Raw genomic sequence first — 27,445 nt, 5'->3', positions numbered from 1 at the left:
GAATTAAAAGCTCTGTCTCTCTTCAACAACAGAGAGCCAGTCACATCCTCACTGTAGATCTGGGCAAAGTGATTAATGTAAACTCAATAAATGCTGGTAGTCAGAGGCCACCTGCCTCACTCTTTCTTCTAGATGCTGTTAAGCATCAGGCTCTGACCTGCAGCAGCAGTGCTCGATGCTCTGAGACTACAGTGCCTGTGCTACAAGAGGGGAAAGGAGCAAGCTTCAAAGACACAGAGAGGTTGGAAAATGTAGACGACTTGGAATAATAAAAATGTGTATTTTTTCAAATGATTGCTGGCAGCTCTAGTTTAATGTTGCCTTCCTCTTTCACAATCAATAATACGTTAAATGAAAAATTTTTCTTCTTCACTGTAACATTTAGGGTGATTTTCACCCACCCATTAACAAACACTTTATACAGAGGCTGTTTGTTTTCCTGCTTGAGAAGTTCTTTCAAAACCCAAGTATTGATAAAGATGAACGTATTTCCTTTCTAATGGCAGGAGCGTGACAGTAATGCAGAGATGGAGAAAACGCCGAAGAGGCCAGTAGCAATCTGAAAACAAGGCCCAACAATAAACAGCCGTTCAGGAACTGTTTAGGAGATTGGGTTCAGCATACATCAGCATGACCTTAGAAAAGAAATGTATTTCAACATCCAAAACATGGCAGTCAATTTTACTGTCTCCACAAGCTTCACCAGAGGGAGGTTAGGACGCAAAGATAATGGTCAAACCTTAGACTAGTCATGGGAACCAAGTTCTCAGGTCTCTAGCTCTTCCTGTCCTGTACCATATTGAAGGGCTACACTGAAATTCAGGACTTCTCAGGGGGGTGGGTGTGGGGGGTGCATGGGGAGCAGGGAAAAGAGACAATTGGAAAATTATGTTTTTGACATAGAAAATAAATATACAGTAGCCAGAATAATTTATATGGGAGGAAAGGTCTGCAATTGAACATAAATAAATCCAATGAGAACTCCATGTTAACAGCCTCTACAGAGTAACAAATCTTTCATCTCACTGTAATTTACTATGATACAAGCACCAAACAAACCCCCAACAAAAGAAAGCACACCATATTGCCGTTTCTATCATCTAACACAGACAGCATCTCGTTTACTGTTAACAGATAAAACAAGAAAATAACAAATAGGTAGCATGCTGTGCAGAACTGATTTACAAACCTCTTATGACTTTTTAAACATCCCAGTGGCACATGTTGTTTGCCAATACAACACAACATCAGGCAGAGGGCTTAAAGCATAAACCTAAGACAGATGATATTTTGATTAGAATTTCAGAAAACATTTCAACATTTATTCCACTCTGCTTTTAACTCCCTGCCAACTCTGACCTAAAAAAGAAATAATAAAGGGAATCCAAGCCTGTCACTCAGTTCAGCCATTAGGCTCATAACAAGATGTCTCTGTGCTCTTACCAGGATTTGCAAATATACCACATCTATCTGTGTGGGAAGAAGCGCTGAGCTCTAGGGACTATGGGACAGATGTGAAGGGAGAAGTGGGATGGGAATGTTTTAAGCACTAACTCGCAGTGTGGGGTTTCACCCTGGTGGTATATTGGCTCCGAGACTTTGTTATTCACTTCCTGTTATGGAAAAAACCAAACAAACCACTTGTGTGTCAGCAACAGAGCAAAAAGAAATCTTCAACCACTTTATCACAACAGAAGTTCACAGACAGCTTCTGATTTTCCTGTGAAATCAGCAAGGCAAAAAAAAAAAACTTACAAAGAAAAAAGAAAATCTTTCCAATGTGAGCCACTGAAGAAATTCTTTCTTTTGTTTCTTAGCCTATTTTTAATTCAAAAGGAAAAATATTGTAGAGGTTTTGAGTACAGGTTTCAAGGTTTGGTTGTTTTGTTTTATTTTTTCTCTCTATGCTTATTTGTTCTGCAGGCCAGAAAGTAAAAGGTAAAAAAAACCCAAAAATCACTTGCTTTAAATTCTGAAGAAAGTAGTAGATTTCAACTTCCAGAGCGGAAGATACAAATAGAAGTTTATAGTTAGAAAATCAGCAGTCAATATAATGACTAAAGTAAAGCCCTTTCATATGCAAGGGGCTGTTAAAAAACATCCAGTTTCCATTCAATATATTTCTATATCATGAAACACTTCTGTTTGAGAACATGCTCCAGGGTATGAACCAGCATATTAGTTGATTACTGTGTTTGTGCTCTCCCCAAGCAAGCTGTCTCCTTTGTGCCATAGTGGCCGCAAAAGAGGGCTTACTCTTTCTGGAGAGCAGCTAACACAAAGAAGGGCTGGGCTCACTTCTTACTCATTCAACTTAACAAGTAATAATCTAGAAACAAGCAGTAATCACTTTCTGTTTTGGAAAGCTTCAGCTAAAGAACAACCAGTCCTTTTTACCTAGGGGAACTCTCTTTGGGGCGAGGTCCTGAGCAGATTTAGCAGGGTGGTATTCGCTGCCTCCGTTTCCCATATGCATATTGTTTGTGCTTTGCAGGTCTGTATTCTCAAACCCTGTAAATTCTCCAACTTTCAGAAACTTTCACCTCAGCAGAAATTAAATCAATCTTAACTGGAGTCAGCTGAACCAGACTACTCAGAAGATATACTGAGCCATCAAAAGGAAAGTGTAAGAAAGGATAGCAAATTATATAAAACCTGATATTAAGAGTACGAAGAAGAGAAGAGGAAGAAGATTTTAATTACTGATATATACATGGTAGGAGTCCAAGTAATAAAGAGGAATTAGAATTACTCATTTACGTCTATAAAATATCTAATCTTAATCTCTCCAGAGAGGTTCATATGATCAGAAGGGAGAACATCTTATTAACTAATATTCCTTTCTCTAGTTTTAGGCATGTTGTTCAATCCAATCACCATAATCATCCCACATAACCTACAGAGAGGATTCTCCTCCAGAAAGTTTTTGAGTATCTAAAATCGGCTCCTGCCCCAACTGCCCTCGGGGAGGGGCAAGGAGAGGGTGCTTGGCTCTGGCTTTCTTTTGGGTTGTGCATCCAGACCATGAAAGGCCGAGATCAGACTGTCTCTCTTCTCCCTGTCTTCTCAATGCCCACAGAAAGAAAATCTGGGCACACAGAACAGTAGTGAGATACAACACATCACATGAGGTCCCCCTGTTGAAGAGAAAGCCCTTTGGTGTGTAGATGGGTTCAAAGGGTGGATCCAAAATGTGAAATTTACCCAATTCTGAAAGCCACTGCAACTCACCCGATGAAGGTCTGTATTCAACCATCATCAACATTACAGAGGAACTGATCACTGACTCCACAATTAGCAGTTGCTTAAATGCAACTAGTAATAACTTGATTACTTGTATCACATGTAAATAGTGAAATACTAACGAATTTTTATGGACACATGCACATTCATGTGCATGTATGTCACTGAGAGACTGAGTGCAAACACAAGCAAGTGCTGGTGACAGTAACGTATGCGTATCTATACATCTTTTCAGAAGACCCAATTTCACAAAGTTGAAAACAATTATAAACCTTCATCAGTAAGGAGAAAGAAGTTAAACACAGAAATGTGAAAGATAATTGGAAGATGTTTGAAAACACTGTTTAGGTGACTACATGTCATTACTACCAAAGGAAGTTCCTCTGGTTAAAAACAAACAACTGCAAACAAAAACAAATTTAGTCTAGAAGAGAAGCCGGTATTTAAAAAACAAAAGTAAATACAATATGCAAGGAGCAGAGGAAAAATGCCAAGCTGATTGCAAAGAATATCAATAAGGAACTAAGAAGTAATTATGAACAAGAGTCAACAATCCATAGTACAAGACAGAATTCACCTAGGTCTGCAGGCAAGCAGTATCAGCTCTGCCAAAGACAATTCAAGGTCATTTTGCATAGCAAATGTGTTAGCTGCTAACATAAACACAGATTTCTTTAGGAAAACACAACTCGGGGGCCAGCTGCCTGTGCTGTATCCTAGTCACCCCATCATGTACTCCCTCAGCTTTACTCTGCTCCAGTCAATGTTTCAGCTGTGTTCAGTTTTGACACACTTCATGAAAGCCACAGATAAATTGGAGGGCACTTAGCATCACAAACATCCAAACAGGCAGTTTCCTTTGTAAAGAAAGATTGAGGGAAAGTCATGTGTTTAGTCTGGAAAGGAAAAGCAAAGGAGTACATAGGTGCTGCCTTTCAACGTCTAAAGATGACAAAACTATTATTTTTCACATATGCTGAGGAGAGGGACATCATTTGAGTAAAGTCAACTTAGATTTGATATTAGGAGAAAATTGTGAGAGTACCAGGTTACTTACATATATATGAAAACATATGCACGCAGAGGTTGTCAATTTTGTGTAAGAAGAAGCTTGTAAGGAAAAGTTTCACACATTTTTTCAAGAGTAATAAAGTGTATTTGATCTATCTCAACCCCTGAGGTAGAAGAAATCTAATGCCTTTCACCTCCATATTTCTGTAAATCTGAAACAAGAATTACAGACTAGTTAATACAACTCATCACACACAGTTCAAGTTTGTATTCATCTCATAAACAAAATCCATTGCGCTGTGAAAGGAGAGCAGCCCAATGGATACAGGAGTACACTCACAATCTGGAGACCTAAGTTCTATTAGCAGTTCTGCCAGTCACTCATCATTCAACTTCTGGGGTGGTTTGTTGGTTGTTTTTTTTCTTTCCCAAGTAGAAAATAAGCACTTACAAGCTAAACAAGTGCTAAACACTGGCATGATTAATTACAGTTTAAAATATGTGACAAACTGCTTAAAGCGTAGGACTGTTAAGGATCTGTGTTTTAATTACATTGATTTCACCTTAAGTCCCCCTGGACGACAGTTCCTCAAAGCCTTAGTTACAGGGGCAAAAGACTGTCACATTAAATCTGTGAAGACTGGGTTATTATGACAGCAAATTATGATGACAAAATTCTGTTAGTTCAAGTCTAATGAGACATTACTGCACACACTAGGATGAATGTTAAATTATTTCTGTTCGGGTCTATGTACAGGTTAGTACATCAAGATGATGGCAAAATGAAGTTAATGCAAGTCTGCAGAGCTGACATTACAAATGTCAAGATGATTGCAAAATGATGCTGCTGCAAGTGAACTATGATTAAAAAATAGGACACTAAACACAAAAATGTGTTAAGGAAATGTAAAAATAAACCCACAGAAAATAAAACCAAAGATTTTACTTCAACCAAAAGACGTACTGGATACCACTAGTGTTGCAAAGCAGTTCATTGCTAAACTGGCCAATGATGATCAGGAGGACACAAAGCCAGGATGAGATTGCCTTACAAGTAATTGCTTATAAATTCTTACTAATGGTATCAGTAGGAAAATTCTTCCACTAAAAAGAGGTAATTGACTCTGTAGAAATATAAATAAGTTTTGAAAAAGGGCTCAAGATTAGTGTTCTATGACAGAATCTGGTTCTATCAGGAAATTCCTTCCTAAATGTAATCATATTGATGTTTTTCTCTCTTGTATTCAGGCAAGGTTAGAAGCACATGTCTAAAACCCAAATTATCTATTAGGGCCCCAAATTAAATTAGTCCAATCTCAGGTAAATTCAAATACATAGGGTCCACAGCATTATAAGATTAGGAGATTACACATTTAATATGCAGAGTGCTCATAATATTTTAACGTGAATATATCAGTAACACCAGAGATCTGCTAGTATATGTCCTTAGTGCAACATTTAATTAGGAATTCTGACATCAGAAAAAAAGCACATTATAATAAAAAAAAAAAGTCTTTTTTTTTCTGCATTTAAAGTCCTTCCCTCTTCCTGTCATCTTTCTATCTACTGCTAAATACAAGGCATGCACTTCATTTCCAGTTTGGCAACAGCAGGTACTGAGTCCTTTCAAAAGACTGGCATATCTATCTATCTGTCTTTCTATCTATTTATCTGTAATGTTTCCCATAAAGTAGTGGAGGCACTCTTATCTTCTTATCACTCAGAATATATGACACTCAATTCCTGATGAATTACACTAGTGAACTGAAGCGCTTTGGTTAAATAACAAGCTTTGTCAAGCAGTTTAGGCAGTGCCTGACCTTTGAGTGGAAAGCATGCATAATTTTCTCTAGTAAAGAAGAAAATGAAAAATTTAATTTTCTTGCAAATTTATTAGTTTTTATTGGGCAAGTTACCCATCCTATTCAGCAAAACAACAGAATGGCATACTCTCACTAAAAAAAAAAAAATAATAATCTTAAAAAGGTAACAACTCAGAGATAAGCACAGAGTGGCTTGTGCATTTTTCAGGATTTTCAAAATAACTCCATGGCTAATAAATTAGAAGTCAGAGTACAGGAAAAGAGATCAAAATGATGAGTTCAGGACTCCAAGTCACTTACATTACAGACAAATTTGTAAGAGTCATTATCACTGCATAAATTACATTAATATTCATGTAGCTTTTCTGGAGACACACATACATACCACTCGAAGGTATGCACTATTTAGAAGACTTGGAAATCACTGCAGCCAGCTACTTACTAATTTGTCTAGTTTCAGTGAACCTATGCCAACTGAATCTACCTGTGAATCTGAACTGGACATAGGACAGAAACCACAGACTTAAATTTATAAGGGTAGAATACCACACCTTCATGCTGCCTCCTGCTTTTAAACTTACTAAATATATTGCAGGAAAGATATATACCCTGATGGCAACGAGATAAGATGTGTACAACGCACTGAATTCAGTGCTCTGTAAGACAGACAAAGCAAAGATGATGGGAAAATTTACTAAACATTTTTATTGTTTTTAATCATTAACGATAAGCAACAGCAATCAAATGGCACCTGAGTATTACAATGGCCTGAAGGAGGTCCAACTAAGGAGATTTAAAACCTAAGAAGTCTATTCCCTTAGAAATTATTTAAAATCTTAATTGTTTTAAAAGACTTAATTTCATCAGTGCATCTTAAATTACAGGTTGCTTGGGTGTTTTTTTTCAAGCATGTTAGTTGCTTATGCAATATGTATACAAAGCTCATGTGATTAGACCTGAGGGTTGACAAAAGTCCAAAGGGATTGTGTTGTGCGTAAACGACTGCTTCCTCTAAAAACATTTCATGTAAGTTTAAAAATGTAATTTAGATCAGAGCTGGGGCAGCTTTGTTATTAATATGGAAAACAGAAATTTCTGGCAATCTTCTGTTATAGGTCCTCTTACATACAGCCCGAGTGCCTACTTTCATATGACCAAAATGCACTCAAACTAGTTTTATGCAGTAAATCATGGATTATGCATGTTACATAAATAAAACTAGTTGATATGTTAATATCGGAAAAAGTGGGGTAAATTTAAAATTCTCTAAAATCAATCAGTCCATGGAAGATAGAGCAACATGTCCCATATGGATGACAACAGCAACACAGGCATTTGGTGGTCAAACTATTTGTTAAAACCTCTAGATTTTTTATGAGACCTGCAGATAACTGAACTTAATTTATCTAATAAAATTTTATGTGCTTCTTGGTTATTTGCCTGGCCTATACTCCTCCTGAAAAGCACAGGTCTTCCATAAACCCTGGGTAAGAACCAGCAGCCCAGCCAGCAGCTCCAGCCACTGTCAAACATTTAAAATGCCCTGTGTTTAAACACCTGATTTATTCTCTAGCAGTGCAGCACAAGTGATGACTTTATTTTTTTTAAAACAGAAAAAATACTTCAGATTAAAGTACTCTGTCACTCTGCAATCATTCCACTGACTTTTTTTCCCAGTTTGATAAATATACCCATATAGATCTTCTCATAAGGACAATCTTGACCAGAATATAGATGCATCAAAGTCTAACAATAAAACTGGAAGAAATATTTTTAATCTAAAATATACAAATAGGCTTGAAATTATTTTATGATGATATATATTTCAAGTACAAAATACATCAAAAAACACAATAAGTACTTCAGCTACTGCATGAAACTGTTTCAACATCGTCTGGATGAAAAGTGCCAAATGCAATACCCATTTTAAAAAAAACTCTTCTGGAACTAAGAACAAGTAGGTCTGATCACAGTACCGGTCTAATTTTCAGAAATGATAATAAAAATAGAATTAACAGACACAGATACATAATGGGAAAATGGATTTTACAGAGGGAAACCATGCCTCACGCATCTAGCAGGGTTCTTTGAAGGAGTCAGTGAGCACACAGTCACGACAAACCCAGTTTATACAACTTTAAGAATTTTCAATACTGTTACTCATTAAAGATCTTAAAGAAACAAAAATGTCATTGGATAAGAGGTCCACTTTCTCTTATGAGCAAAAAAAATATTAAAAGATAAAAGGGAAAAAAATGCCAAAAGCATTCAGCTTTCTCAAACATGTACGTCACCAGCCAAGTTTCACAGATCAGTGTGAGGGCTGGTCAACATATAAGGTATATTTATATCGTTACATGGATCTAGAAAAAGAAGGCAAGTTTCAAATTTCCTAATACTGCTAAGGTATTCCGGGAAATAAAGATGAAAGTTCACTGCAGAGAGATGCAGAAGAGTCTGAGTGTCAACTAGGCGATAAAAAAGACAGATGAAATTCAATATCGAGAATATGTGGAGAAAAAGAAATCTCAAATTTACGTACTCAGCATGGGCTCTGAACTAGTTATTACCACTCAGGAAAGAGATCTTGGAGTTATAAAAGGTCTATGAAAATATCAACTCCATCTTAGAAGCTGTCAAAAAGCAAATCAAATGCTGGCCATTACTGTGACAGAAATAGAGAGCACCATACAAAATATCATTATAGTATTATTTAAAGTCTTCAGACGTTCATACTTTGAATACTGTGAGTTGTTCTACTTCCCCTATCACTGAAAAGGTATAGCAGAAAAATCAGAGACAACAGATATGATTGAAAGCTAGGGAGAAATGGCTTCCATATAAAGGACGACTAAAGACTCTTCAAGGTAAGGTGAGGGGAGTGTGAGTGAGCATGCAAGTTAGGTCCTCTGAACCTGACAAGGAGGAATAGGTTGCCCAGGGGATGCACATAACCAAGGAAGGCGTGCAGCATTATATATCAAGGAACTAATCATTTAAACCATGCCAGAGAGGGACTGAGGACCAGTTAGGCAGGTACAAGTCCAGGAAGAGGTCCTGGCATCACCACTGACAGTTCTCCAAAATCATCAGCTCAAATTGCAGAGTGGAAAAAAAGAGCCGACTCAATGCTGGGCATGCCCACGTGTACTGAGAGCAAATCAGAGAGGTTCACTTTGCTGCTACAAAAGCCTGTGATGTGTCCCTACCTGAAGGGCTGCATGCAGTTCTGGTCTCCAGAAGGCCGCAGTGGAATTGAAAGAGCAACTGGAAATAATCAAGGGGCTGGAGTTTCTGCCTTATGAGGAGACTTGAACAGCTGGGATGCTTCAGTTTGTAGAGAAGGCGGCTCAGAAGAGATAGGGCAAATAAGACAGAGGCTTGAAAAGCATGAAGGCGGTGAACAAGCTGCATAAGGAAGTTATTTACCAAATCTTGCAAAGCAACAACTAGGGGTATTTAATGCCCAAATGATTTAAAAGACACAAAGAAAGTATTTATTCAGGCAGTGGGCTACAAGCTTCTGAATCCTGCTGCCCAAGAAAGTTATGGAGGCAGATATTGTTCAACTGGTTTAAAATAGTCTTAGATAAATTCATGGACAACAGGTCTATAAACAGATACTAAAAAGAATAGGGACAGAATGTAACATCCAGCATTTTTAATACAGTAATTGCAGATGCTGGGGGAAGAAAAGAAAATGGACCTCAGAAAGTGTCCAGGTTCATGTGTTCTCTCTGACTAACATCTCTTGTTGCCATTTGCTGGAGAAATAATCCCAGGCTTGATGCAGCATTGGTCTGACCCAGCGGGATATTTTGTATTTCCAGTTACCTGGAAAAGGAAAGTCTGCAGCTGAACATAGCTGAAGTGTACTAAATCATGAGTCTTCAGTGAGTATGAACAAAGAACAATTTTTCAGTGTCTCTGTTAGCACAAGATCTGGATACAAAAGAGACAAAAAAAGGAAAAAAAAAATCAGCAGATGGTTGGTTCGAAACAAGCAAAAAGAAGTACTTCACACTACATGTAGCTAAATTACAGGACTCTGCTGCTGGATGTTGTGGATTCCAAAGGTTCCTGTCACCCTGCTACCCTGGGAGCCCAGCCTTCAACCTGCACCAGCAGAAACTCAGCATGGCCAGCAGGTCTCCTTGGGCACTCCTCTCAGACACTTGATCACTTCTTAAAGGAAAAAGGGACTGGGCACATCACCGACCTGTGCCCCACATCAAGCACTGCGCAACACTGCAGACAACATCATAGCAGCTTTTTTCACCCCCACAGACACAGTCATTTCTTTATTTCCTCTGCCCCAGTGCCTCCTGGGCAAAATGCAGTCAGTAAGCTTTGATGGGAACAGCGCAACACAGGTTAAATCACTGGTATTATTCTCATCTTTTGTAGTTACAGCCACCCCTGAATTTAGTAGTGCTGTGTGGTTTTGTACAGCAATGTTTGCATGACAAAAAATTAAAGAGCTTTCCACCTTTTTACCATATATCCTGCTTTCAAGGGTTTATAATTTGGCTAGAAAATGCCCACAGCTGAAGATCAGCATTCAAAGTCTCAGTGTGGAGGCAGCATTTCATTTCAGTTTTGAGAGGGAAAACAGTATGTCATCTTTATAACTATCAATAGAAGGCTTCTGTGGGGTTTGTACTTTCTGTTTTTTTTTTTTCCTGGCATGAGAGATTTTCCTGTTTCAAGTTAAGCAACTGGATGTATTAATAAGTGACAATCAATGATGACAGCATGAGCAAGAAAAAATAACGATTAACAAAAAAAGATGTTACAAAATTATTTTACCTTTTCCACACTTCTACAATAAACACAAAGATCCAATTCTGTAAAGCATAACAATATAGCTTTCAGTACAAAATGCAATGTTGACAAAACTGTAATTGATTTTGTTGTTGGGTTCATACCTTTACGTTCAGGAGAAAGAGATACTAACAGTAGGGAAATATGTAAAACAGAGAAATCCTTAATTTATCATTTCCAAAATCTCACAAGGAATCAAGAAACCGTTCTTCACTTTCAAGAATTCATGGATTGAAAGCAGATACCAGCCTTTGCTTCCCAGTTCTCAAGTTGCATTGGTTGTTTCCACTGATACTACTTCAGAAATATTTACTAATTATATAGTCACTATCTCAAAATATCTTGTTTATTAACATAACATCTAAATTTCTTCTCCTTTCTTCCTATCTGCAAACATATAGAAAACTGGAGTTGTGTGAAGTCCCAAAACATGCATCACATACATACACATCTCTGTGGAATTCAAGAAATTGCATGGGAGAATAAGAGGTTAATTGCATTTCCCACATCCATCACTAGGGGAACTGAAATAATAAAATATTTTACTTTATTTAAGACTACATGCCTTTCTCTTCTCCCAAGAGAAGCATTCTTCTTCATTAGAAGCAGAAAGAATGAGAGAAAGCAGAAGGAAATAACCATCCATACAAATGGAACTGAACAGTAAGACCTATATATGTATGTGAGTGTATACACATATATACACAAATATATATATACATGCAAACATGCACAACTATAGTATCATTTTAGAGTAGATATTTAGACAGGGCATATGGGAGGAAATGATAAAATATCCAGGGCTCATTGCAATATGGAATTTGACAGAAATAGGGTAATTGCTATACCTGGTGCTTGAATGGGCTTCTAGCAACCCTAGTTTAAAAGCCTCTAGAAATAAGGAAAGCTGGAGACCACCAAAGTCTTCTACATAGCTACAGGTCACAAAAATCACCGGTGCTTATTCCACTAAGGGATAAACAAGTCTCCTTCTTGGCTGACAAACTGCATAAATCAGCTTGGAGCTTCTTAATGCACAGCCATCAGCGCACTCACAATTCAGTGACAGATAATGTACGTCAGGAACCATTGTATGTACTCCTTGTGGTGACAGTTCTTCATTTATTTTCTAAAGAAATTGATAATCTATCAGTCTTTGAATTGTCTGTGTCTAATCCTTGCTCAGAAAATATCTCTCAACATAATAAACTTTATCAATTATTGCACAATAGCTACCCTCGTGCTACGGAAGAAAACATTGAGAAGGTATTACTACAGGAATATTTCACCCGTGTCCTACATCATTCCTAGACTATTAAGCCTTAGAGCTCAATATAGTTCAGCAAATTTCACTGATGGGCCCCTCCAGGGGATTACTACCAGATTACTACACATGATTTAATGACAGGATATGTTGTAAACGTACACAATTGCTTGAAAGATATTAATTGCAATATATGCTCTTGTGCTAAGCTCTTGCCAGCAGCGATCTCAAAATTAAATCCCTTAAATGTTGTTTTCATATGCATGGGTACTGTTATAATATTCACAGTGGCAGCCTGAGACAATGGCTGTGCATTCATTTTCCAAGTGAATCCCATGGTCCATTCCAGTTATCTTGGTGGTTGCCTACATGGGGGATTTTGTGCAAAGTAAGGCTGCATTTGAATTTACTGCTCAGTAATTACTTCAGACAGATTCCTCCAGTGGACGCCCTAGCGTGAGGAAGTTCTTCTACCTTAACTCAGAAAAAGGTCTTGTCTTACACAGGGTTGTTTTTCGGCCTCAATAAAAAGTGTCAGAAGAGGGTTAAGCAATCAGCTCACTGTAAAAACCGTATTAGTGTTTTGTGTGCCTTTCTCCACTTGTGGATATGCCCTTATAGATTACTTCTCTATGTCCTTAAACTGCTTTTTCCTTCAGCCTCACTGCCACTATTTAAAAATAATAGCCTGCCATTGTAAGGTAAAGATTTATAGGCTCCACCAAAAATATCCTAAGTTTCAAGTTCAAGAGAGGCCAAGGTTGTCATTCATTAAGCCTGGTTTGCTTGCCTGAACCACTCTGCAAAAAGTCTATCCTAACAATTTCTGTTCATAACAAAATTCTTAGAAAACACCTATAAACATTTGGTGTCTTAAAGGCATCTTTTAAAAATAATTCCCTCAATAAGTGAAGCATTGCCAAAAATACATCCTCTTATGTACAAGTAGCACACAGCTCATTCAAATGGTATAAAAACTTCCATGAAACAGACATATCCTTGTGATAACCAGAAGACATTCCAGAACTCTGAAAAAAAAATAATTGTGGGACAATTTTTAACAAAGGTGCCTCTATTTGAGCAGGGTTTTTTAAATTAACTTAGAGTTTTAAAATTCCAAGCTCCAGAGACAATAAACAATTTAGATTTTTTATGACAAATCACAGAAAAGATGTAAGTCTAAAATATTAAAAAAAAAAAAAAAAAAAGTTTTCTGGATGACAAACATGAACACAAATGACATGCCAAAGCCCATCAAGCCTTCTAGCAAATGGAAACTCTGTCTTGGATAGTATGCGGAGGTAGCAAAAAAAAGGAGATCCTCTACCACCCCCCGCACGCAGGCATACCGATACACACACAGGTTGGAATAGCAGTTTACAAATGTACGGAGAGACCCAGGAAAATCCACATTAATGGAACTTTAAAAAGCATGTAAAAAGACACAGAGAAAACAAAAAACACTACAAATCATGCCCAGGGGTTAAGGGGATAATAAGAGATGCTATGCTCTGTTATGTGGTCAGAAACACTCTCCTAAGACCGGGGTGATTTAATTACACAGGGACTGACCGCAGCTAAGGCAGAGGTGTGCATGCCCAGCTGCCCGCCACCTCATTGCACAGGTGGCTCCTGGCTTACTCTCCTATGATCTGTATCTTTATAATAAAAGCTTTTAGAAGACATTGCGCATTTTGTGAAGGCAGGATGGTTACCAAATGCTGCACAGTGGTTGTTGGAGGCTGGCTCTCAGGAGGAGCAGCCCCTGGGCCTAAGCCTCTTGTTAATATGCACTTCGGTAACTGGTAGACAGTAAAACCGAGGTGTTACTGTGTGTAAAATGAGCCACCTTTGGCCCAAGAGCATGGGTGCAGGGTGACCCACATAGACCCTGGGCTACAACCCCCTCAGGAGTTGTATCCCTCATCACCAGACCTGTGTAGCCTGGCCAAAATTAGTTTTAAGGGTAATAAAGAGTCACTAGCCAGCATACTTAAAAAACACACCAAAAGCAAATTCATACGTGACATGGGATTACAGAGCTGGGTGCGGAGCACAGTAGCACACACACTAAACTGACCCCACATGCATCCTGGAGCAAGGAGGAAGAAACTGATAACAGCAACATCACTCTCCCTGCAGTAAAGGACTTGGGGGTGGGCACAGTGACTCCCTGAATTCCAACTCCCCAGGCTGAAACCTTCCACCTTGAGATGCAGAGAGGTAGCAGAAAGGTCAACAAACACCAGAGAAAAGGGTGGGTATATGGGAGTTGGTGTATACTTATTAACTGTATATAATATGATCACTAGGTGTTAATAGCATTGTAACTGCATGACGAATACTTTGATTAGACTGCCAAGATTTTAATTAGACTAGCAAAACATGCTAGGTTTGCCCAGCAGCTCTGCTCCTTCCACCCACTGCAGTATTCTGAACATATGAAACTGGTGAGGACTCAATTTGCAACTTGGGTGCAACAGAGTTGTAATGGACTTACCAACAGACCAAAACAATCACAAGCTCTACAAACAAACATGAAACAAGATAATTTAAGAATAACACATCATTACAAACAAAAAAATATCCGGCCTCCAAAGTCAGACTGATTTGAGACAATATTTTGTTACAAAGACTAGACTGGCTCCTTCTAGGAATGGGAACTTGAATTTTATTGTGTGCGTAGGCACATAGATGACACCATGCAAATAAATCTACATTATCATTAACAAAGTTGACAGGAACAGTGCAACAGAAAACCAGTGACTTCCCCTATGTCTAGAAATTAATTCCAATGATTTCGCTGGTATTCTGAAAAAATGTTGGATGGGTAAAATACGTTACCTCTAGAAAACTGTTAGGGGCAAGTTGCAGGGACTAGGGATTTAACTGGAGGGAAAGACAACAGAGCATTAATACCTACTGGGCTTCTGCCCATGAGCAGGAGAGGCTTATCAGGGACACAACAGAACTTAAACCGCTAACTTGTGTTCAAGAATATGCAAGATCATCCTTAAAGCAAAAGTAAGCAAATACAAAGCAACAGTAAAAGAAAAAAGATACAAGACTCTGAAAAAGTAATATTCCCCTCATCCCTCCTTATTATGCAAAAATGAAGATAGAGCTCATCTTCATTATCTAACCTAATATAGACTGGGAAATAAAAGTGGTATTTTTTTTTTCAAAACCACCAAGAGCCATGCATTGTAAAAGTCCTCTCTCTTATTCCAATCATGTTATTTGCATTTGTTATAAAGTACCTGCTGTGAATTGCAGTAATCAGGCAGAGATTTATTTGGAGAGGAGGAAGCACGCTGGACCTTGCACTATCAGATGATGAAACTGCCATGTGTTGTCGCTCAGGCATCCCTGTTAGGTCAGAGCAGCACTTCACCATGTAGTGAAGCAACTTAGAACTACTTATTCAAAGCCTTGAACTTAATTAGCGGTAGAGTGAGGCAACTAACTTGCAGAGAATAAGTTGACAACTTTGCTTCTTTCTATTCATGAACCTTCTATGACTAGCACAAATTATTCTTATAATTATTCACATTTAATTGACTGTATTAATAAAATAATATTTAGTCTACAGCTCATCCACCAAGAGCATGACTGTTTTAAATGGGTTTATTAGTTCTGAATATTTGAGTAGATCACATGGTTCAATGTATGAGGCTCAGAATCAAAGCACCCAGGAAATTACCTGCAGCACTAAGTTTTACATCAACTTCCATGCTTTATACTCTGAACACTGTATAAACGTTAGATAAATTGATTGTCATTGGTCCACTTATTCGCTAGCAGTTTTAGAAAAGAAACATAACTGAAACAAAACACACGCGAGGGTTCGTAAGGGGAAGGGAAATGTACGCCAAAAGTTATGAACAGAAGACACTAGGATTTGTCAGTTCAAATACCAAGACTTTTGACTAAGTTGTGCTTTGGGAAGTTAGCAAGCTCACAGTTACTAACATATCTGTTGATAGGAACAGAACTCACACAGGGATGTTTCACCTCAAAAACATACTTGCAAAGATCATGATAAATCTGAGACATGATTTAACAACCCAGCCCATTCAGCACAAGTCCTGCACAGGCACATCCATAGTACCTGACGTACCTAAAGAACCTAAAACAAGAGCTGCCTTGCTTCTCATGCTGCCCTTAAACCTTTCCAAACCCTCTTCTGATTAAAATTTTTTCCTCTTTTCTCTAAAGGATCTATTCCAGCAGAAGACCGACTGCGGTTGTGGTCCTTCCCCTCATGCCTGCTGTCCCTCCTCAGCTCCAGCAGTTGACAGAAGAAATCTGATTGCTAATGAAAAGGACATTTCAGATTATGGAATAAACCCTTCACTCAAAGATAGGGAGACTTTATCACAGCCTGTAGAGACAGGACAAGGGGCAATGCCTTTAAACTGATAGAGGATACGTAGGATTAGATTGGAGAAGAGGAAGAAATTTTTCACAATTGAGAATGGTGAGACACTGGAATGATGGAGAAGCTGTGAATGCTCCAACCCCAGAAGTATTCAAGGCCAGGTTGGATGGGGTTTTTAGCAACCTGGTCTAGTGGAAGGTGTCCCTGCTTATGGCAGTAGATTTGGACCAGTTGATATTTAAAGGTTCCTTCCAACTCAAACCATTTCATGAATCTATGACTCTCTGTTAAAAAAAAAAAAAAAAAAAAAAAAAGCACAGAAGACGAAAGGGAAAGATGAGTAGAGGGATAAAACAATATGTATACTAAGAAGAAAACAACAACAAAGTACACTGGAAGTCTTTATGCTGGGGGCAAAAAAAAAGATGTTTGAAAGCAACTAAGGAAGACTCATAGCAGAGAGGAGGGAAGCATGTCCTGCCCGCCACATCACAGCCCTAGCTCCCCCAGTCCCTAGGAAGCTGGTGGCCTGCACTGCTCTTCTGTAGCAGCTGACCTGGGAAAAACCTGCATGCACAGAGTGCTCACACAACCTGCACTTGGCCACCAGGACTGTGGGGCTTGACAAACACCCACTCCATGGCAAGAGGGCTTTAAGTTCAGTCACAGATGTTAAGAAAACTCAATTAAGAACACAGAGAAGCGAACAGAGTTTATCAGCTGAAACAGTGGAAAAGGGGAATTATCGACCAGTATATCTATAACAAGAGGAATTTTTAGTGATATTCTTTCTGATCTTTTTACCTGAGAAAGCAAAGCAAAGATTCCATTTAAGGCACGAGACAGTACCTCTGGCTTACAGCGTCCCTGATAACCAAGATGCTGGAGAGCGCTCCAGTGCAGCCCACAGCCCATGGCCCAGCACACTCTGGGACATCATTGAGCACAGGTAGGACACATTTTGGGGACATCCCCATGTCATGATGGTGCCTACTTCCCACAGAGATTGCTTTGAAATAAAATATTTTTCACTGATAATTGTCAGACAGCGCCGTACTACAAAAAATTTCTGGTCTGGCTCAGGTAGTAGTATCTGCAGTCTTTGGTAATTCCAATTTTTATGCTATATATTTACACATTGTATATAGCATTTGCAGTGTCCTTCTAGCTCGAAACTAACTAATGGAAACACCGTAAGTTGTCTTAGAATAGACTTCCCCTAGATAGAAATTGAAACATTTTTTACAAAAGCATGAACACACTTGGGCATGTTCTCTTTTAAAAATCAAGACACTACAAAGAGCACATATAAGATTGTATAATGAGAAGTGAGAGGCATAAATGCCTTCCTGTTTTAAGTGGAAACCACACCTTTCCCCCACCAGGTATAGAACAGCTCAGAGGAAAGAAAAACTGATTCTGTTACGATGGGTTCAATCTAGGGGATAAGCCCTTTTGTTTGGGGAGGCAGACACACAGACAGGTAGCCCATCCTCACTCTGCTACTGTGGTCTTGGCGGCACCTGCCTCTAAAAACTTTGCAGCATTTCTTGCCATCAATACATTACCATCACATTAATAATCTGTTATGATCAGTCCAGCCTAAAATTCAGCAGTTAGCTGAAGCTTTAACACCAGCACCCTCTGAAAATACCCCATAATTTCAGTAAGATTTCAGTTATCACAGTTAGCGCTGGTCAAAGTTCAGTTTTCTGTAAGCACAAGTCAAACTCTTTTCCAATCAACCAGCTGCACTTATAGAGCAATATCTAACTAATTATGCTCAAACATATCATGAAAATACTGTTTCTGCTAATACGATAATGCAGGATGTCTGCTCAGTTGCCTGTGCAAAGTGAGCTGATGAAATTTAATTTACAGTGGACAAGAGACCATACTGTAAGGAGTATTAATTGTTCCCTTTTATTGATGTAAGCTGAATAGAAATGAAAAGTAATGTGCCCTAAACCTCCCTGGTCCAGGAAATAATCCCCAAGAATGCCTACTTTAAAAGGAGAGAGAAGAGAAAGGAGGATGTCAACTGTAGATGAATAATACACAGACACGTCCACAGTGGTCTGAATAATTTAGCACACAAAATTAAAGTATGTTTCACATCTGCCACCATAAAAGATAAAGCTATCTAGTCTGTTTTAAAAGTATAATGATTACAGCAAAACACTTCTGATTCACACTCAGGTCTAGTTTGAGTGCCAACCCTGTGGTTCCCACAAATAAACATCTCAAAGCTCTGAGCTGAAAGAGCTCCAGCTGCAAAGTTTTAATTAACTCAAAACAGGCAGCAAAGTTTTAAAATGCCACCTGTTACCTATAAACGCTGGTAGTTCTGAGCAACCAGCCAAGACCCCTGCATGCCTGGGATGCCTCCACCAAGTGAGATGCACAAAACTGCCCCCTTTGTTGGCTCTCCAGCTGCTTGCTGGCAAGGACAGCCCTGCTCTCCCCCACCCTCTCTGCACCCCATCCTACAGCAATGCTAAGTCTCCTTCTGCACCTGAGTTTGGGATACTGGTCTAAAAAGCAACCCTTCCAGCCTCCTAGGCTTTCTATGTGCAAAGTTGCAACAACACATCATCTGAGACTATAACTGGTTCCAAATGCACAGATTTTCCAACAAATGCTTCTTTTCAAAGTGGGGACTGTCCGGCAGTCAGCAACAACTGGCTCCAGTGGGTCCATACATCTTTCAAATTTTCACCAAGATGCAATAGGGAGGAAATACAGTGAGCGGGAAATTCCTTCCTAGCCCGTGGATGATATATGACAGCCACAGCTTTACTATACCATTACACCTTATGTACTCCACCTGATGTAAACCGGGTCCATCTCCTTCAGGGAAGCCAAGAAGGGCAGGTGGGGAGGCACTTTGCTCCCAGCTGCAGAGAAACAGCCCGCATTTCCATTACTGAGCAGTGTCAGCCAGCCCGTGTCACTGGCGGGAACCCACCTGCCATGGGCCAGGCACTGATTCTCTGCCAACCACCCACAAGCCAGCTGGGGAGAAATGGCTCGGCGCCTTTCTCTGGACGAGCACCAGAAGTGCTTCCTGGAATCTCTGAACCATTTCTCATAAAGTAACAGTAATGTACACCACTAGCTCATTATTATTTTTTTTTTATATTAGGTGACCTATTGCAAACAATATTTTTTTTAATTAAACTATTTTTTTATTGAAACACAGCACAAAAATCTTAGTACATTTTCCTTCACTAGGAAAGTGCTGCTGCTAGCTAGTTTTCAATGTAATTTCTCTAAAGCCTTGATGGGGGTTTTGGGAAAAACAACTCAGATTTCCTCTAAATAAACAACCATAAAATCTGCAGCACTGTTTTTATTTTAGAAAGTTACTTATACTGGAAAAAAAGTACACACTAGGTATTGAAAGAAGAAAATAGCTTTTAATCAGAATATGGAAATCACTGTGTTTTTCATCAGTAAACAACCAAATCCTTTCTTCTTTTGTACTCTGGAGTATTAACAGGTGGCCATAGCCCCTAGCTGCATGAAACTACCATATGCTACAGAGATCAAAATTAATAAACTAACAGTATAATGTGCCAGTATATTGTGTTTGTATTTAATTTTCGCATTGGTGTTTGTATTACTAAAAAATTATATTTCTTGATTTTTAGCTTTAAGATAAGTAGCTTCCTTATTAACAATTTTGAATTGGTGGTTTTAGTATTGTACCAAGTATATGTACATGTATATTTCTGACACCACATTTCAAAATACTACTTTATTTGTATTCCTCTATTATTCTCTGTGCTAAAAAGTCAGCAGTTCCATACAGTTTAAATGCTTTAACACTGGAAAAGTTAACAAATTTCCTCTGATATATGATTATGTACACAACAAAAAAACATTCTGAATCTCATTTGACTCTATAGATTCAGTTCTTGTTAAATACTAATCAGCCAGAACAAAGCATCATATGCAATCTCTGGTTCCTTCTCCACTTGGCACCTTTAATGGTTCTTTAAAAATATTGTTTGTTTGCCTCCATAAAAAGTTTTAAAAATTGACAATGAAAAAGAAACCCACTTGTGCAAATACTAGATGCAAACTGAAACCACAAAGTGTGTCTGCACACAGAGGATACGAGCAGAGGTGTCTTCAAATATAAATAGGCGATGCTTATCCAACTCTTCAGTGCGCTTAAGTGTTGGCTCCTAAACTGAAGTTTCTACCAAAAACTACTAAAAAAATGTGTCTAAAACCAGGAGGAAAACATTGTCCATATTATAAGCCACTTGCATGACAATTATGGCCTTGAATTAGTAACTTCCTATTTAAGTGAGTAATCAGTACTCCAGTGAGTAAGATGCACTGTGGAAGGGTTTCGTGCTACTGCCCTTTAAAGGTGTCGGTGAGGTGGCTGCCAAGAATTACATGGTCCAGCAAAAGCTTTATGTTGAGGTTACACCAGCTCTGACCCTGTGTTAAATTAGGGTCTTGGCCACCCTGTTTACCAACAGCAGCCCCAGATGTCTTCTCCCCAGACATTGCTGGGAGGACCTGTCTTTTTAGTCTTCCCCCCTCTCAGCTGCTTGTGGGACATGCTGCTTTTAGCAAGAAGTTCTGAATACACTGGATACACCCTTTTGCCCTTCAGCTTGCAATTTTGTCTCACCCTCAGAGCTGGTGCTGAGAAGACCACCCCATTCTGGGTTACAGACAGGTTACACATGACTGCATGGCAGTGGTGGGGAGAGCTAAGGTAGGTTATCCTCTGGTTCAGGGCCGTTCTCTCACATGTACGGCACTAAAAATATGGAAGAAAATAATAGAATTCACTGATTATTTTTTCTGCCTCACTCATACAACCTCCCAACCAGTAAGAAAAACTAAGAACCCTTTTCACCCAGCTCCTTCCCCAAAACCTCTCTCTCTGTTCTCAAAGGCCAGGAGAGGAGGAGCAGAGGCAGTGGTACTAGTACTTCCTTAAAGTTAAACCCACTAAAACCGATGTAAGGACTTCCAGTGACTTTTAACAGACTCAGATCACAGCCCTCAGCAAATATGATCTGTCTCCAGTGTACACCATCCTGGAGAAAAAAAGGCAGGCAGGCAGACAGAACTATCTTTTGTTTCCCACTCAGGTATGATTAGTGGGAATTGAATCAAAACTGCTTAGTCGCAGGGACCCCAGGATATGCTGCCAACTTCAAAGAAACAACAGAAAACAAAGCAAAAAAAACCCACATACTAATCTAGTTTGTCAATATGCATGGACTTCATTGAACTTTGTGATTCATGCCTCCAAACACAGGAGCTGATGGGTTTTTTCCCCTGAAAGGAATTGTTTTGATGTTTTCTAAATAAAGTATCTTCATGTTTAATTTCCAAATGACACTTCAAAGCTAAATGAATTGTATCATTGGAAAGCTTTTCTATAAGGAGCGTTTCAAAGGATGCCAATTCCTGATTTTTTCAGGAAAAGAAAAAAGTCAGATCTAAAAAACTGACCTGTTTTTTCTTTTCTTTTTTTATTGTGTGAGACAGCCCGTATATAAATTTGAGTAAATTATTTATACAGATCTCATCCCAGACATTTGGTTACAATGATGGCAACACATCTTTTCACCTATGATCCACTGAAACTTTTTTGAGCTACCACTAAAATAAGAGCCTAATCCCCTAATCATTACTCAACATAAAGTTTATGGAAATCAGACACAAGTTTTACCCCACAGAAGGCAGCAGAACAAGGCTGTAAACTGTATATGGCTTTTCCTCTGTTAAGCCATTCTTTTAATTTTTATACTTCATTTTCATTCTGCTTTATTTTTAGTTCGACGGTAGCTCAGTGTAAGCACTACTCAGCTTTATTATCATTGATATATACCAGAATGCTCTTATTAACTCTGTAAGATCACAGTATAATTCTGGAAACCAAGATTTTCTTATTTAGATCCCCTTATTTAGAATCATGTTAACGCTCAGCCTGTAAAATAAGGCAAGCACTAATGGTTAATAATCCTAATAACCAAAAGACAATAACGAAACCCAAACCAAAATAACATGTTGCAGAGCGAGCATCTCCCATTATCTCAGCCTCGCAGATCTATTTCAATTAACATATAAGGAGATCTGGGATGTCATAAAATAAATGTTAAGTACTAAGTTTCCAAGAAACATAAACTGAACTGTAATTCTATTGCACGCAAACATATTCCATCTTCTCAAAGAGCTGAACTGTGGTTTCCAGTGTTGGCAGAAGGCCCTCTTATAATAATATTACACATATACCGTAGTTCCCTTGATGTCTTTCATATTTTGTAATAAACAAAATTATAGTGACAGTGCAGTTCATTACAGGAGGTTTCATTAAAGAACTGGTTTATTTTAAGAGAACACCAGCAGAGAACTGTCTTCAGGGATGGAGCTGCGTAAAAAGTCTGATTATGCCTCCATGAAAATCAGGCAGAAATTATATGCAGGATTTTGACAGTGTAAAACAGGAAAATCCTCTTAACAGACACAGGGAACAAACCGTTTCTACAGTAGCACCACATTAATAAGCAGGTGCAGCCCTGTCAAGTCACTGCAAGGTGACAACTCTGGCCCTCATTGGACGTGGCCTCACCTCCTGCTCCTTCCCCTGGGCAGGCACTGCCCCGGCCCCAGCCCTGCTGCGAGGGGGGGTGTGGGGGTGTGGGGGTGGGCAGGAGGAGCTGTGTGGAGGTGCAGTGCCTGAGAAGCTGGAGCTTCTCCCTCCCTACTGCCAGGTACTGCAGTGGGTGAAGCCCCATCACACAGCCCAGCCATCTTTTTTCTCCAGCCGGGCCGCACCTGGTCTGCAAAGAGCAGTAAAGTGGGGTCTCCCAGCAATTCTCTTGTATTATTTTTTCTTCTTTGTGTGCCAGTAAGACCAGCTCCTAGAAAACCACTGCATTCTGACTGACTGGTATTTTTTTTCATTTTTTGGAGTCTACTGCTTCTCTTTCACAAAAAATAATCTCCATTTTGGGATTAATCAACTGAAAGGTCACCTCGTCTCTCAGAGTTTTAAAAAACTTAATCCAAATAAATGTGATACAGTAGCGTTTTAAAACTGTTTCTCAATTGAATCAGATATGCTGCCTCCTATTGTTACTGCAATTTACCTCCCTAGTATATGCTACTAAGATAAGACACAATCAACACCATCTATGACTTCAGGGGACAGGCTGATGGAAGAATAATTTCTCATTTTATTTTCTTGTTGACACTATTTTCACTCTGCTCTCTAGCATGACAGCTTTGAGGTATCTGTGATAAAGATATGCAGTCAAGAGCATTACTGGCTCAAAAATACTCTCCCCCTAGAAGAACTGGTTCCAGGATTCCAGAAACCCTATTTTTAATTTTCTCCTAGAAGGCAAACATAATTGCCCTTTTCTGGACTCCAACAAAGTACTCAAAGTCCCCGCCACACAAAGCCTCTCCCTGCTATCGTTTCCCCTTACGGCAGGGGCAGGGGTTGAATAGAGCCACCTATCTTCTTGTAGGCTGAGATCCAGACACTATGGGCTATGTCTGTAACCCAGCCGGCAGCACAAGGCATCAAGCTATTACCTCTGAGGTATGACCACAATACCTTTTAAATGTGAGGTCCTTCCAGGCTGCTATGTTTCTTTTTAACAACTTCAATGAAAGAGAATAGAAAGGGGCTGTAGGACAGATTTTCATCATTCCATGTGGTTGTCACAATGTTTTCCTCTAATAACACTATGAATAGCTAACTCACTGCGATTTCTGAAACATGTTTAATGCATGACGTTTTAAGAGCTATAGAAAACAAAATATTAAAATTCTAACGTGAAAAATTGTAGTATTATGGCTTATTACATTCTCTGTTGCAGTCATCTGAACTGCAAGTAACATACTGTCATCCTGTCATCTAATTCTATAAGACCCATGATCTTGTTTTACACGATGTTATGTATTTCACAGATACAAGTAGGCTAAAGTCTTGAAGTTCTGAAGTAGATCACAAGCATTTGCTATTGGTCACCTGAGAATGAGGTGCACCCAAAACTAAATCTGCAAAATCAAAAGTCACCAAAGAAAATCAAATCAAAAGCAGAGAACACTAGAACAAAAGCCTTATGTATATAGTGGGATTTCTGTTTTCAATAACAGTAGCAGATCTTATACTTTTACTCAAAATACTTATATTTTCACACCATCTTTAAAAAAAAATGTGTGTGTTTTTCTTGACGCCAGACAGTTCTGGTTTCTATCATTTCTAACATTGGTCTGAAAAGGCTGGTGACACCAAAGCCCTACCAAGAACCCCATCACAGCACCTCAGAACTTACGTTTCAATGTTGCTTTTTGCCTGTCGCCACCTGTGTCTACCCTTTGATTAAGAAAAGTTCACATATTGTTAGGGGTTTATGACATATATAGCCTTTTCTTTAAAATGTTCATTGAAAACACCTGTTAGGCATTATAATGATCCAGCATAATCTGTCAGAAAAGCACAAATCCACATTCAAAGCAAATTCAAAACCACTTGTAAATGTCATAGGCTTTCAGTGTCTCTGTAAATCATATAAATTTACATCTCCACTTAGTAAACATTTTCTGATTTAAAAAAGCATTTATTGCTTCTGCCCATTCCTACAAAAGAAGTAAAATGGCAGGTATTTTAGACATACTGGTGTCAAGACAGACCTTCCCATTAAATTAAAATACTATAATAAAAATTCCCAGGTGATTTCTGAGAAAATCTGGCACTTTGGTATCTGCAGAATTGCTGGCATTTATTTTGCATCATTATTTAGTTTTATAGAAACAAAACAAACCTAGAATCCTGATGGAACTACTTGAAGTCTGCTGTCTTCTCCAGTCATAATAAAAGCCATTGGCACCAACCTAAATCACTGCAACCAACTTGGAATATCCATCTGACAAAGCTGGAGTGAACTGTATGCCTGTTTTCCAGCACCCTCCCCCTCTGTGGGCATCTCAAGAGCGGGATACCTCAGAAACATAATAAACTCCTAGCGGTAATTCTCAATTATATCTTCCCAGCTTTGCGGGACCCTGAAATTTAGTAAAACAGAAGGCTGCCAGCTCAGAAACTGTACCTACAGTTAGCGTTTTCTTTATAAAAACAAACAAAAAGCCCTTTCAGAACCATAATGTATTTATTCCATCCAATAAGGAAAAAGCTACAAGTTGTTCAGCAAGTAATTGCCTAGCCTTCAGGGTACCACTAAAAAAAAAACCAACTAAAATTTTTACCTAAAATAGCAAGGTTTGAATGGAACCCTTTTTCTAGCTCATAAGGTGTATACCACGATGAGCACCAGCAGCACTATGCTTTTGGTCTTGCACTATTTTCCCTATATGTTTAATCTTGGCTGTGAGGGGTGGCCAATTTCCAGGCAAGCCCATATGCATTTGATAAGGACGCATGGCCAGGGATTCCAGGGGACAGCCTGAGGCAGGCCACAGGAGGCTGTGATGGCCAGGGAAAGGCAACAACTCAGGAACCATCCCTGCACATTTGGGCTCCTGGGCTGCCAGTCCTGGCCCCTTCCCTCACTGCCACCTCCCTGCCCCAGAGGCAGGCAGGCAGGAGGGACTGTCTGCCCCATGCATCCATCTCCTATCCCTCCCCTTATTTTTCGCTCTTTTGTATAAGAGACAGAAAGCATCATTAGAGAAACTGCATGAATGTGCTTTCTCAAAAGGTATCTCCAGCTAATGTGACAGGGGTCATTTATTAGGTCAGACTGTACAAAGCAGTTCCTTTTATTTTAGCTCTTTTTATGCACTCTTCAGGCTTTCCTGGGGGTGGGAGGAGGAAGCCGCTGATGGTCACAACAGTACTTGAAATGCATTTTTTTTAAGTGACTGAAAAGCAGTATCTTATCTTAAAACATCACAATCTTTGAAAACAGTTAAAATTAAATTCCAAGTTGAGTTTCTTGAAGTTATTCTTTCCCTGAAACCAACAAATGTTTCAGGTCTGGAGGGCAAACACATGGCACCAGTACATTGCTCTGACTCATTAGTTTGCTTTTCTCCCTAGGATTTAGATTGACATCTATTGGCCTAACTTGTGACACAAAGGCCCAGTTCTTCAAATGTCAGCTCCATCGTCCCTGCTTTGTAAAGCTTCCCCTGGTACACCAGCTTCACACTCAGTGTTTTAAAGAGAAATGGTTCAGTTTAGCCACTAAGGCAGAGCCCATGGATGTGAAAGCAATGTCCACATTATTTCCCACTTTTTATTCATAATGCAAAAAAGATCAAAGCCAAGGATTAGGATTTCAGGGGTTTTTTTGTTTGTTTTTTGGTTGGTTTTTTTTTGTTTTGTTTTTGTTTTTTAAGAAAAAGAGCTTTAAACGTGCGTGGTAGGGGTTGATGCTGTGTTACTCAACTGATTCAGACCAAAGAAGTACTGGCAAAGGCATTAAAAATGTATTTATTTAGGGTCAAGTTAATTAAACATATTTTTTTAATGAGTGCAATAAAATGAAATTGTCCTACACTTACATGCTTACATGTGTACAGATTACATCCATGTACACAGAATACAGCTGCATGTCTTTATTCAGGTAGCTTTTATTCCATTTTCCCCACACAAATTTCTTGTATTCAAACTGTAAAGCCTGTAAATCTCCAGGCTATCTAAATTACATGAATGTATGCATCCCTTCAGTCAGAGGACCATAAATGGCTATATCAACATCAGTTTTGGGTAAACCATGAACACAGAGGTTTGGGGTTTGGTGTGTGTTATTGGGATCCTTTTGCCATAACATGCAAATAAACAGCTCCCACGTGTACCAGAGATTTAGAACATATTCATTTAATTATTGAAAGCTTAACTTTTAGGAAGAGGCTGTAGATAGAATAATAGATTATTTATTAAAA

The 27,445-nt window shown here is 38.9% G+C and overlaps 1 protein-coding gene and 1 long non-coding RNA gene across 9 annotated transcripts in view; one reads left to right on the top strand and one right to left on the bottom strand.

Annotated features, from left to right (window-relative positions):
• Positions 1–26,852, top strand: part of LOC308059817 — a 28,361-nt gene extending 1,509 nt beyond the window's left edge. The window contains exon 2 of the long non-coding RNA XR_013926415.1: positions 133–26,852. This is a non-coding gene — a long non-coding RNA (uncharacterized lncRNA). The remainder of the gene's footprint in view (positions 1–132) is intronic.
• The window catches only part of DMD (dystrophin), a 1,276,803-nt gene that overhangs the window by 1,100,219 nt on the left and 149,139 nt on the right, over positions 1–27,445 (bottom strand). The window lies entirely within an intron of this gene.

Source organism: Falco punctatus, assembly GCF_963210335.1.
Source record: "Falco punctatus genome assembly, chromosome: 2".
Lineage (NCBI taxonomy): Eukaryota > Metazoa > Chordata > Aves > Falconiformes > Falconidae > Falco > Falco punctatus.
The sequence above is the reverse complement of the archived record's forward strand: the minus strand, read 5'-3'. Positions and strand labels throughout refer to the sequence as shown.